At 36.9% G+C, this 14,227-nt stretch overlaps 1 long non-coding RNA gene across 1 annotated transcript in view; it reads right to left on the reverse strand.

Annotated features, from left to right (window-relative positions):
• Positions 1-2,308: 2,308 nt before the first annotated feature.
• Positions 2,309-14,227, reverse strand: part of LOC118907157 (uncharacterized) — a 31,795-nt gene continuing 19,876 nt past the window's right edge. The window contains exon 4 of the long non-coding RNA XR_005022732.2: positions 2,309-2,944. This is a non-coding gene — a long non-coding RNA (uncharacterized LOC118907157). The remainder of the gene's footprint in view (positions 2,945-14,227) is intronic.

Consider the following 14,227-nt stretch of genomic DNA (forward strand, 5'->3'; position numbering starts at 1 on the left):
TATTAAACTAATCTCCAAAAGAGTGGTTTCACAAAATCATTCTTACATTCAACATTCTTCAATAAATCTCTGCCATCTGGCTCTAAAAGACTGTAAAATTTGTCCTCTACTTTTACAATCCTAACTGCTCTGAGTTTATAACTTGTGTTGGCATTAATTTTGAAATTAATCAATTGTTTTAACTCATACATCTCATATTAGTATTTAAATTTTATGGTATCACATCTTAACTGTCCCTATAATTGTAAGCTTCTTGTGGAATTATAAACTATTATATATTTTTTTATCCCATAGTAAATCATCTTATATTATGCACAATAAACATTAGTCTACTTTATTTTATATTATCACGTGTGTTTATAGACTGAAATTGATTTACCATCCAAAATAATCAAATTAACTATTCTTGACCTTATAAAGAATAAAATCTTACATAACAAACAAATATATTGTGGTAAGATATAACAAATCATTGTGGTCACTAATATTTGTGTTAATATTCAAGGGCAAATACTAGGCCATTTTAAAGTTCATTTTCAGTGGACTCTCTTTTATTGGTGGTCAGAAACTGCCTCTTGCTCTGCATTCCAAACTCTCCAGTGGGATATGGTTAGTCTTGTCTCTACAGCAGACTGAGCCCTTTCTATACATTAAACAAGTGATTATCAACCTGGGGCAATTTTGCCTCTCAGGGGACATTTGTAATGCCTGGAGATATTTTTGGTCATCACATCTAAGGAAGGGAAGGGAGTGCTGCTGGCATCTAGTGAAGTAGAAGGTAAGGATACTACTAGGTATCCTACTTGCAGGGACAGCCCCCCACAACAATGAACTATCCAGCCCAAAATGTCAACAGTGCTAAAGTTGAAAACTCTTGTCTAGACACACTGACCCTGAAAATTAGTCCCTTCCTTAACCCTAAACCTTTGTAGGTCCAATTTCCTCCTCAGATTCAGTTATTTTCCCTCTACCTGCTGGCTTAGCTGTACCCTAGTTATTAAATCAATCTCATCTTTACCTAGGAGGGATCCAATGCTGACTTGATGCCCAAATAAGTGAATTTTTGCTTTTTTTCTGAAAATTGAATCTCTTCTAATATAATTTGATAAATGCCTCTATATTTTGTCCTGTATTTTTAAATACTCTAGTATTCAAGTGCTAGAGCTTATGCTAGTTCTACTTGTCTTCTGAAGAAAAAATCATTAATTATTTCTAATATCCCATGACTGGTCTCTGTATTAACCCTCAGACTTCCCCTACTATTGCCTGCTTATGGATTTTCCCAATTTTATTTTACACCTGTCCATAGGATTATCTGCTTATCTCTGGGATTAACATCATCATTATACTGAAAAACCCATTCAAAGTAAGCAATCATCATAAAAATCCCACCAGCTCTACTGTTGGTTGTAGTTCTCTGACATAACTACTGTGGTAATACAGCATTACAAATTTTCTTTAGCCAAAATTTATGATAAATTTAATGAAAATAATTATGGCATCTTAACTGACATCTCAGCTGCTTTCTTAACTGATGCAGAAAAAAGTAAACATAGCACTTAGAAAATGTAGATTGGTTTCCATTCACTATCTGACATTTTTTTGGTCAGCTTTTCAGTTTTAAAAAATAATGACCAAACATTACTTTTGTATTTCAATTCAGTTGTAACTGAAAGGTAATTTTATCAAGAAAAAATAAATTGTAAGCATAAGCAAAATATAAACCAAAGGGCAATAAACCAACCCCTTAAAAGTCCCTTAGGAAAAAGAGCTACAAAATTTTCAGGATCTCAGAAAAAAATAATTATATGTAGATTTTTTAAAAATTCAAGTACACATAGTTTTGTTTGAAAGTTCACAAACACCTTGTTTAAAGCAGTTTACTATTTTAGCTGTTGTGACTGCCCCACAGTGGCATACCTAAACATAAAAGAATATGACTTCGGAATTTTTCATTTCGTGTTCATAGTAACAAAGAGGAATTATCATTTTCCTCTCCATGCCATATTAATAATCAATATTTATAAGCCAAATCAAACATAATCCAAAATCATATTTTTAGAGAGCTCTTATTAAAGAGATAAAGCATCTTCTTCTAATGTTACATTTTCTATTTCTGTTTATATGAAATGGGAATGCATGGAATAGATAAATGAGACTGATTCAGAGAACAAGCTAGCCATTTAATCCCACAAAATAAGGAATTATGTTTAAATAGGAATTCACGAATGGTAAAAGTTTCAGGGTAAGCACTTTATATGCCAGAGAATATGAAGGTGTTATTTTAAACCCTGCCTAAGTCCACCCAGCTTGAGTGCAATGTTTTTGTATCGTCACCCCTATTTTAAGATGTATTATAACTGAGATTCAGTGACTATGGGTCACTACATAACAGGACTACTACTGCTTTTGCTTTAATAACACTTTGTTTATAATAAAATTTATTTTATTCTAGTCATAGGATATATGAAGCTTTCATTTTCATCCATTCATTAGAGATTATAGTCTTAGGAGACAAATTTTTTTCTTTAGAGTACATTAAGTTATAAAAGCTGGCAGGCAACTGTTTAGACCTGTACTCTATTTTACTCTAAAGCAATAAGCAAACTGCACGTAAGTTAATATGTTGCCAGTCACAGGAGTTCATATTTCAGGAGTTCGTTATCATGGCATTTTCACAGGAAATTTGAAAGCTCAAATTCTGATAAAATGTAAATACAACAAAGTATACTAAAAAAGCAAACTAATTCTGTTTATAAGATTTCATGTAACACTACTGATTTTTATTTGGTTTGGTTTGATTTTTGTTCTTGCGTCCAAATTGATGCTAAGATTTAACTAGAACTTTTAGCTAACTTTCCAATAAATAACATTAACTGGAACTCTTCTCCAATTTTCTTCTTATATGTCGGTCTACTATGTCACTTTGGGAAAACTCGAAAACCTAATGTATAAATGCACAAAAAGAGGCTAAAATGTAAAGTGTAAGTTACTTTGTAGTTTTTTTAAATCCATATAGAGTGATAAAGTTGCATTTTTATTATAATTGAAAATAGTTCAGCAGTGTCTTCGCAATATTTCTGTTTTATTTTTCTGAGAAGTGTCTATGGGATGAACCCTCTCTCTTATTTCAGAGAAGTTATTTAGTTACAAGGCTTGAATTTCTAGTTTACAAAGTTAGGTATCAAATCTTACTCCTTCTGTTCACTCTAAGCGTACTGCATTGTCCAAACAACACGCTAATGAATTGTCACCTCTTTCCAATAAACAGGATGCTAGTTATAAGAACAGCACTCATAATTGAAAGTTTTACCTATAAATCTGTTTATGGAAAAATTAGCCTCATTAATGGGTTTGCCACAAAGTCACTTTTAATGATGTTCTGTGGAAAAGATTATAGGTAAAAAGAGAAGTGAAATTAAAAGAGAAAACATGTATGAGAACAAACAACCCACTAACCTAAGTTTTCCAGGTCAATAGTTGCACAGACAGTTGTCACAATTGCCCCTAAAAGTAATGGTACTTGGAATGAGCATCAAAAAGGTAAAGATATGACTAATCACCCCTAACACATTCCTCTGACTTTTTGAAGAATTTAGGAATATAAAGCTGTGGAGGAAGCTGCCACTAGCTCATAGAGCATCTGCATATGATTTTTTTTATTATAAACTTTTTTAATTAAGGTATCATTGACATACACTCTTATGAAAGTTTTACAAGAAAAACAATGAAGTTATTACGTTCATCCTTATTATAGAGTCCCAACCCCATACCCCATTGCAGTCACTGTCCATCAGTATAGTAAGATCTGCATATGGTATTTTAAAGGCACCTGCATTGGTTTTCTATTGCTATAATAACAAATTACCACAAACTCAGAGGCATAAAACAAAACCCATATTTATCTCATAGTTCCATAGCTCAGAAATCCAAGTGGACTCAACTAAGTTCTCTGTTCAGGGTGTCACAGGCTTATACCAAAATGTTGGAAGATCTGTGTTCATTTAGTGTAGGTTTTCAGGAATAACCTGCTACCAAGAACATTCAGACTGTTGGCAAAATACAGTTCCTATTGGTTGTAGGACTGAGTTTCCTGCTCCATTGCTGGCTGTTGGCTGGAATCTGCTCTCAGCAACTAATGGCTATCCTCATTCCTTCTCACATGATCCTCTCCATATTCAAAGTCAGCAAAGGCATGTTGAATCCACTATGTTCTTTGTATGTCTTACTATCTGTTCTGTGACCAGCAGGAGAAAACTCTCTGCTTTTAAAGGTATGACATGATTGATTGTGTCAGAGCCACCCAGATGATTCCTGCATTTATGGTCAACTGATTTGGGATATTAATTACATCTGCAAAATCCCTTTATGATAGTATCTAGACATCTGTTTGATTGAATAACAAGAGCATGGAAGTCTTGAGCAAGGTTCAGGGGTACAGAGATCTTTAAAATTCTACCTAATACAGTACTACTTCCTTTAAGAGAAAAAAATTCCAGGATACACAGCTTGAATTTGAGCCCCCATTTGCCTCATTTGTAAATCCCTTGTGCTGTGAACAATTGTGCAAACATATATAGCAGACCTGAGCTATAGCTTCTAGGAGTCAAAGATTCTTGCTCCTATCCTTTGGCTCCTTTCTTTCATTAGAACTTTTCCTGCCCCGAACATCCCTATTTATTGAAGAGATTCTATCTTTCTAAGATATCTCCTATTTACCTTCTAATAAACTACAATCTTTGTTTTCCTGGAAATTTTAATGTGTATTTGATAAAAATTTTCACATAATTGTTTAGCTGGAATACATCTCTATGCCTAGTTTATTTCCACCACTGAAAGCATGCTGCTCCCCAATGAACTGAATCATTCAAATGGATATTTTTCAATAATTTTGTATTTTACTTTCAACTAGATGAAAAACTATAAGCCCATGAGAGGACTTATATTTTTCTTCTTCATTGTTTCTGGCAAAAACAGAGTGACCAAATTCTGACATAGAAAATGGTCAATTGAGGAGTATATAATTAAACTGTTAAGGTTACTACCTGAAATATAGTAAATCACATTTTGTTTTGCAAGTGTATTTGTGAAAGAAACTCTACTGTTAAGAAGGCATATGTGGTGACATAATAGAAATGGAGGATGAAGATTAAAGACGGCAGTGTGAGAGGAGAGACAGAGGCTTCCTCCTAAAACTGGATACAATTAGAAAATACAATTGGCACAACTAACCCTGAGAGAGCAACAAGAAAGAGGAAGGCGCCAGACTGCATAAACATGGAGAAAAGAGCAGACCTCATGGGACAGGGTAATGTACCAAAGCTGTGGCCAGACGGAACCCAAGCCCTTCCCCGACCCCAGCTCACTGGCAGGAGGAAGAGAAACGGAGCAGGGAGGGAGTGGAAGTAGAAGGCCTGGGACTGCTGAATATCTAGCTCTGGAGATCTGCTCTGGGAGCACAAACCTACATTTCATGGTACATTCATGATGTTCGCATGACTACCAGGTTAGAAAGTTAATACAGGCAGAATTCCTGGACAGACTGAGATTCCAGATGCTTGTGGAAAGCAGGGATCTATATCCGGCTGCTCTGGGACAAAAGCTTATACCTGTGTACTCGGCCCACTGGTTAAGGCAGTAGAGACAGGCACAGGAGCCGAAAAGCTGGGAACAGCTATTTCTGCCCCCCCCATGCAACAATACTGCTCCCCTGTGACCCCTGACATTGCTTCAGGAGCTGAGCAGCTCCAGAGTAGAGCTTCTGGACACTAGAGGGTGACATATACAAATATGAAACACCAAAGGAACCTGGCCCAGAGTAAAATTAATATAACTCCAAAGAAAGATTTAAATGATATGGACCTTATGACTCATCCTGAAAGGGAGTTGAAATTAAAAATCATCAACAAGCTAAAGGAGGCACAGCAAGATATCCAAGAACTCAGGAATGAATTCAGGTTGGAGATCCAATCGCTGAAGAGCACGATGGAGGATATTAAAAGCAGATTGGATACAGTGGAGGAGATGATAAATCAAATAGAAACTAGAGAAGAGGAATACAAACAAGCCTCTCTGAGGCACAGAGAGAAAAAAGGATCTCTAAGAATGAAAGAATATTGAGAGAACTGTATGACCAATCCAAACAGAACAATATTCACATTATAGGGATGCCAGAAGAAGAAGAGAAAGAGAAAGGGATAGAAAGTGTCTTTGAGGAGGTAGTTGCTGAAAACTTCCCCAGTCTGGAGAAGGAGATAGTCTCTCAGGCCATGGAGATCCACAGATCTCCCAACACAAGGGATCCAAGGAAAACAACACCAAGACATATAGTAATAAAATTGGCAAAGATCAAGGATAAAGACAGACTATTAAAAGCAGCCAGAGAAAGAAATAAGATCACATACAAAGGAAAGTCCATCAGGATAACATCAGACTTCTCAGCAGAAACCTTACAGGCCAGAAGGGAAAGCATGATGTATTTAATGCCATGAAGCAAAAGGGACTGGAACTAAGATTACTTTATCCGGCAAGATTATCATTTAAATTTGAAGGAGGGATAAAATAATTTCCAGATAAACAAAAGCTGAGAGAATTTACCTCCCACAAACCATCTCTACAGTCTATTTTGGAAGGACTGCTATAGATGGAAGTGTCCCTAAGGTTTAACAGCTGTCAACAGAGGAAATAAAATCACAGCAAAGAAAGTAGAACAGCTAATTACTAAGCAAATGCAAAATTAAATTAACTATCCCCAAAGTCAATCAAGGGATAGACAAAGAATACAGAGTATGATATCTAATATATAAAGAATGGAGGAAGAAAAAGGAGGAGAAAAAGAAAACAACCGTTAGAATGTGTTTATAACAGCATATTAAGTGAGTTAAGTTAGACTCTTAGATAGTAAGGAAATTAACCTTGAACCTTTCGTAACCACGAACCTAAAGCCTGCAATGGCAATAAGTACATACCTACCAATAATCACCCAAAACGTAAATGGACTGAATGCACCAAACAAAAGAGATAGAGTCACTGAATTGATGAAAAAAACAAGACTCATCTATATGCAGCCTACAAGAGACTCTTTAAACCCAAAGACATACACAGACTAAAAGTGAAGAGATGGAAAGAGATATTTCATGCAACTAACAGAGAGAAAAAAGCAGGAGTTGCAATACTTGTATTAGACAAAATAGACTTCAAAACACAGAAAGTAACAAGAGACAAAAAAGGACATTACATACTGATAAAGGGGTCAATCCAACAAGAAGATATAACTATTATAAATACCTATGCTCCCAACACAGGAGCACCCACATATGTGAAACAAACACTAACAGAATTAAAAGGGGAAATAGAATGCCATGCATTCACTCTAGGAGACTTCAACACTCCACTCACTCTGAAGGACAGATCAACCATACAGAAGATAAGTAAGGAGACAGAGGCACTGAACAACACAATAGAACAGATGGACCTAACAGACATCTACAGAACTCTACAACCAAAAGCAACAGAATACACATTCTTCTCAAGTGCACATGGAACACTTTCAAGAAGAGACCATATACTAGGCCACAAAAAGAGCCTCAGTAAATTAGAATATATAGAAATTGTACCAACCAGTTTCTCAGATCACAAAGCTATGAAACTAGAAATAAATTATGCAAAGAAAATGAAAAATCCCACAAACACATGGAGGCTTCACAACATGCTCCTAAATATCAATGAATCAATGACCAAATAAAAACAGAGATCAAGTAATATATGGAGACAAATGATGACAATAATTCAACACTGCAAAATCTGTGGGATGCATCCAAGGCCATGCTAAGAGGGAAGTATATTGTAATACAGGCCTACTTCAGGAAAGAAGAACAATCCCATAAAGCAGTCTAAACTCAACAATTAGTGAAACTAGGAAAAGAACAACAAATGAGGCCCAAAGTCAGTAGAAGGAGGGACATAATAAAGATGAGAGCAGAAATAAACAAAATTAAGAAGAATAAAACAATAGAATCAATGAAAGCAAGAGCTGGTTCTTTGAGAAAATAAACAAAATAGATAAACCCCTAGCCAGACTTATCAAGAAAAAAAGAGAGTCTACACACATAAATAGAATCAGAAGTGAGAAAGGAAGAATCACTAAGGACACCACAGAAATACAAAAAATTATTAGAGAAGACTATGAAAAATTATATGCTAACAAACTGGATAGCCTAGAAGAAATGGACTACTTTCTAGAAAAATACAACCTGCCAAGGCTGACCAAGGAAGAAACAGAAAATATGAACAGACCAATTACCAGCAATGAAATTGAAGCGGTAATCAAAAACCTACCTAAGAACAAAACTCCTGGACGAGATGGCTTCACCGCTGAATTTTAACAAACATTTAGTGAAGACCTAATACCCATTCTCCTTAAAGTTTTCCAAAAAATAGAAGAGAAGGGAATACTTCCAAACACATTCTTTGAGGCCAGCATTACTATAATACCAAAACCTGGCAAAGACACTACAAAAGAAGAAAATTACAGACCAGTATCCCAGATGAACATAGATGCAAAAATACTCAACAAAATATTAGCAAATTGAATTCAAAAATACATCGAAAAGGGTGCCAAGATGGTGGTGTGAGTAGAACAGCAGAAATCTCCCAAAACCATACATATTTTTGAAAATACAACAAATACAACTATTCCGAAAAGAGAGACCAGAAGATACACGACAACAGCCAGACTACATCTATACCTGCGAGAACCCAATGCCTCGCGAAGGGGGTAAGATACAAGCCGCGGCCTGGCTAGACCCGAGCACTCCACCCAAACAAGCTCACCGGCAGGAGGAGAGGAGTCAGAGCGAGGAGGGAGAGGGAGCTCAGGACTGCTAAATACCCAGCCCTAGCCATTTGCACCAGAGCACAGACACACAGTGCATGGGGTGCTGGATACTAGGGAAACGGGACAGTAAAATCTGTGAGCAGGGCCCTGCAGCCGGCACCCCTGGGACAAAGAGAAGCGAGTGCTTTTTAAAAGTCTTAAAGGGACAGGGACCCCACCACTGGAAGGAGGCGTTCCGGAACAATCAGCTCAGCAGCTGGGAAACCGGGGAACTCCGGGCGCCCTAACCCCTGGGCAGCAGCGCAGTTCCGAGGCCCCTCACGGAGATAAACAGCCTCCCGCCCATGCCCCTTCTGGCAGGACTTCGCCATAGCAGCAGAGGCCACGCCCACAGCAAACATGCGTGGAACTTTCTTCACAGCAGCAGGGCAAGAATCAGAGACCCCATCTATGTGCAGCTGCCCAGCACAAAGTGCTAGAGGTCGCCGCTCTCCCAGGAGAGGAAGACAACAAACTAGCAAGAAGGGACGTTCTCCCAGTTGACACGTGCCAACTACCCACAACTATCTCTATTGCCATGAAAAGGCAAAAGAATTTGATACAGAACAGATTAACCAAGACAGTCTCCCCTGAAAAGGAATCTGGGGCAATAGACCTAAAGAATCTTCCTGAAAAATAATTTAAAAGTAAGGTCATAACCATTTTGATGGACTTGCAGAGAAATATGCAAGAGCTAAGGAGGGAGAATACAGAAATAAAACAATCTCTAGAAGGATTTAAAAGCAGAACGGATGAGATGCAAGAGGCCATTGACAGATTAAAAACCAGAGAACAGGAATGCATAGAAGCTGATGCACAGAGATAAAAGGATCTCCAGGATTGAAACAACATTAAGAGAACTGTGTGACCAATCCAAAAGGAGCAATATCCGCTTTATAAGGGTACCAGAAGAAGAAGAGAGAGAAAAAGGGATAGAAAGTGTCTTTGAAGAAATAATTGCTGAAAACTTGACCAAACTGGGGGAGGAAATAATCGAACAGACCACGGAATTAAACAGAACTCCCAACAGAAACGACCCAAGGAGGACAACACCAAGACACATAATAATTAAAATGGGAAAGCTCAAGGACAAGGACAGAATTTTAAAGGAAGCTGGAGAGAAGAAAAAGGTCACTGACAAAGGAAAACCCATCATGCTACCATCAGACTTCTCAACAGAAACCTTACAGGCCAGAAGAGAAAGGCATGATATAGTTAATGCAATGAAACAGAAGGGCCTTGAACCAAGAATACTATATTCAGCACGATTATCATTTAAATATGAAGGAGGGATTAAACACTTCCCAGACAATCAAAAGATGAGGGAATTTGCCTCACACAAACTACCTCCACAGGGTACGTTAGAGGGACTGCTCTAGATGGGAGCACTACTAAGACTAAAAAGATGTTACCAGAGAAAATAAAAAAACAACAAAGAAAGCAGACCAACCAAATACTAACTAAAGGCGAAAAATAAAATCAACTACCCACAAAAGCAGTCAAAGAAAACACAAAAGAGCAGAGAATAAAATACCCAATATATAAAGAATGGAGGAGGAGGAATAAAAAGGGAGAGAAATTAAGAATCATCAGACAGTGTTTATAATAGCTCAATAAGTGAGTCAAGTTAGACAGGAAGATATTAAAGAAGCTAAGCTTGAAATTTTGGTAACTCCAAATCTAAAGCCTTCAATGGCAATAAGTACATATTTTTCAATAATCACCCTAAATGCAAATGTACTGAATGCACCAATCAAAAGACACAGAGTAATAGAATGGATAAAAAGCAAGAACCATCCATATGCTGCCTACAAGAGACTCACCTCAAACCCAAAGACATGCACAGACTAAAAGTCAGGGGATGGAAAAATATATTTCATGCAAACAACAAGGAGAAAAAAGTAAGTGCTACAGTACTAGTATCAGACAAAATACACTCCAAAAAAAAGAAAGTAACGAGATGAAGAAGGACATTACATAATGATAAGGGGGTCAGTCGAACAAGAGGATATAACCAATATAAATATATATGCACCCAACACAGGAGCACCAGCATATGTGAAACAAATATTAACAGAATTAAAGGAGGAAATAGAATGCAATGCACTCATTTTAGGAGACTGCAACACACCACTGACTCCAAAGGATAGATCCACCAGATAGAAAATAAGTAAGGACACAGAACTGAGCAACACACTAGAACAGATAGACCTAATAGACATCTATACAACTCTATCTCCAAAAGCAACAGGATACACATTCTTTTCAAGGGCACATGGAACATTCTCCAGAATAGACCAAATACAGGGCTCCAAAAAGAGCCTCAATAAATTACAAAAGATTGAAATACAACCAACCAACTTTTCAGACCACAAAGGTATAAAACTAGAAATTAATTGTACAAAGAAAGCAAAAAGGCTCACAAACACATGGAGGCTGAACAACATGCTCCAAAATAATCAATGGATCAATGACCAAATCAAAATAGAAATTAAGAAATATATGGAAACAAATGACAACAACAACACAAAGCCCAAACTTCCATGGGATGCAACGAAAGCCGGCTTCAGAGGAAAGTATATTGCAATCCAGGCATATTTAAAGAAAGAAGAACAATCCCAAACGAATAGTCTAACATCACAATTATTGAAATTGGAAAAAGAAAAACAAATGAGGCCTAAACTCAGCAGAAGCAGAGACATAATAAAGATCAGAGAAGAAATAAATAAAATTGACGAGAATAAAACAATAGAAAAAATCAATGAAACCAAGAGCTGGTTCTTCGAGAAAATAAACAAAATAGATAAGCCTCTAGCCAGACTTATTAAGAGGAAAAGAGAGTCAACACAAATCAACAGTATCAGAAACGAGAAAGGAAAAATCACGACGGACCCCACAGAAATACAAAGAATTATTAGAGAATACTATGAAAACCTACATGCTAACAAGCTGGGAAACCTAGGAGAAATGGACAACTTCCTAGAAAAATACAACTTTCCAAGACTGACCCAGAAAGAAACAGAAAATCTAAACAGACCAATTACCAGCAACGAAATTGAAGCGGTAATCAAAAAACTACCAAAGAACAAAACCCCCAGGCCAGATGGATTTACCTCGGAATTTTATCAGACATACAGGGAAGACATAATACCTACTCTCCTTAAAGTTTTCCAAAAAATAGAAGAGGAGGGGATACTCCCAAAGTCGTTCTATGAAGCTAACATCACCCTAATACCAAAACCAGGCAAAGACCCCACCAAAAAAGAAAACTACAGACCAATATCCCTGATGAACGTAGATGCAAAAATACTCAACAAAATATTAGCAAATCGAATTCAAAAATACATCAAAAGGATCGTACACCATGACCAAGTGGGATTCATCCCAGGGATGCAAGGATGGTACTACATTCGAAAATCCATCAACATCATCCACCACATCAACAAAAAGAAAGACAAAAACCACATGATCATCTCCATAGATGCTGAAAAAGCATTCGACAAAATTCAACATCTATTCATGATAAAAACTCTCAACAAAATGGGTAAAGAGGGAAAGTAACTCAACATAATAAAGGCCATATATGATAAACCCACAACCAACATCATACTGAATAGTGAGAAGCTGAAAGCTTTTCCTCTGAAATCGGGTACAAGACAGGGATGCCCACTCTCCCCACTGTTATTCAACATAATACTGGAGGTCCTAGCCATGGCAATTACACAAAACAAAGAAATACAAAGAATCCAGACTGGCAAAGAAGAAGTTAAACTGTCACTATTTGCAGGTGACATGATATTGTACATAAAAAACCCTAAAGACTCCAATACAAAACTATTAGAACTAATATCGGAATTCAGCAAAGTTGCAGGATACAAAATTAACACACATAAATCTGTGGTTTCCCTATACACTAACAATGAATTAATAGAAAGAGAAATCAGGAAAACAATTCCATTCACAATACCATCAAAAAGAATAAAATACCTAGGAATAAACCTAACCAAGGAAGTGAAAGACATATGCCCTGAAAACTATAAGACACTCTTAAGAGAAATTTAAGAGGACACTAACAAGTGGAAACTCTTCCCATGCTCCTGGCTAGGAAGAATTAATATCATCAAAATGGCCATCATGCCCAAAGCAATATACAGATTCGATGCAATCCCTATCAAATTACCAACAGCATTCTTCAACAAACTGGAACAAATAGTACTAAAATTCATATGGAACGACCGAAGAACCTGAATAGCCAAAGCACTCCTGAGAAGGAAGAATAAAGTGGGGGGAATTCGCTCACCAACTTCAACCTCTACTACAAAGCCACAGTAATAAAAAAAATTTGGTACTGGCACAAGAACAGAGCCACAGACCAGTGGAAAAGAATAGAGAATCCAAACATTAACCCAAACATATATGGTCAATTAATATTCCATAAAGGAGCCATGGACATACAAAGGGGAAATGATAGTCTCTTCAACAGATGGTGCTGGCAAAACTGGACAGCTACATGTAAAAGAATGAAACTGTATTACTGTCTAACCCCATACACAAAAGTAAATTTGAAATTGATCAAAGACCTGAATATAAATCATGAAACCATAAAACTCTTAGAAAAAAACATAGGCAAAAATCTCTTAGACATAAACATGAGCGACTTCTTCATGAACATATCTCCCCAAGCAAGGAAAACAAAAGCAAAAATGATCAAGTGGAAGTATATCATGCTGAAAAGGTTCTGTACAGCAAAGGAAACCATCAATAGAATAAAAATGTATACTACAGTATGGGAGAATATATTCATAAATGATAGATCCGATAAAGGGCTCACATCCAAAACATATAAAGAGCTCATGCACCTCAACAAACAAAAAGCAAATAATCCAATTAAAAAATGGGTAGAGGAGCTGAATAGACAGTTCTCTAAAAAAGAAATTCAGATGGCCAACAAACACATGAAAAGATGCTCCGCATCACTAATCATCAGAGAAATGCAAATTAAAACCACGAGATATCACCTCACACCAGTAAGGATCACCACCATCCAAAAGAGAAACAACAATAAATGTTGGCGAGGTTGTGGAGAAAGGGGAACCCTCCTACACTGCTGGTGGGAAGGTAAATTAGTTCACCCATTGTGCAAAGCAGTATGAAGATTCCTCAAAATGCCGAAAATAGAAATACCATTTGTCCAAGGAATTCCACTTCTAAAAATTTACCCTAAGAATGCAGCAGCCCAGTTTGAAAAAGACAGATGCATCCCTATGTTTATCGCAGCACTATTTACAATAGCCAAGAAATGGAAGCAACCTAAGCGTCGATCAGTAGATGAATGGATAAAGAAGATGTGTA

Source organism: Manis pentadactyla, chromosome X (assembly GCF_030020395.1).
Source record: "Manis pentadactyla isolate mManPen7 chromosome X, mManPen7.hap1, whole genome shotgun sequence".
NCBI lineage: Eukaryota > Metazoa > Chordata > Mammalia > Pholidota > Manidae > Manis > Manis pentadactyla.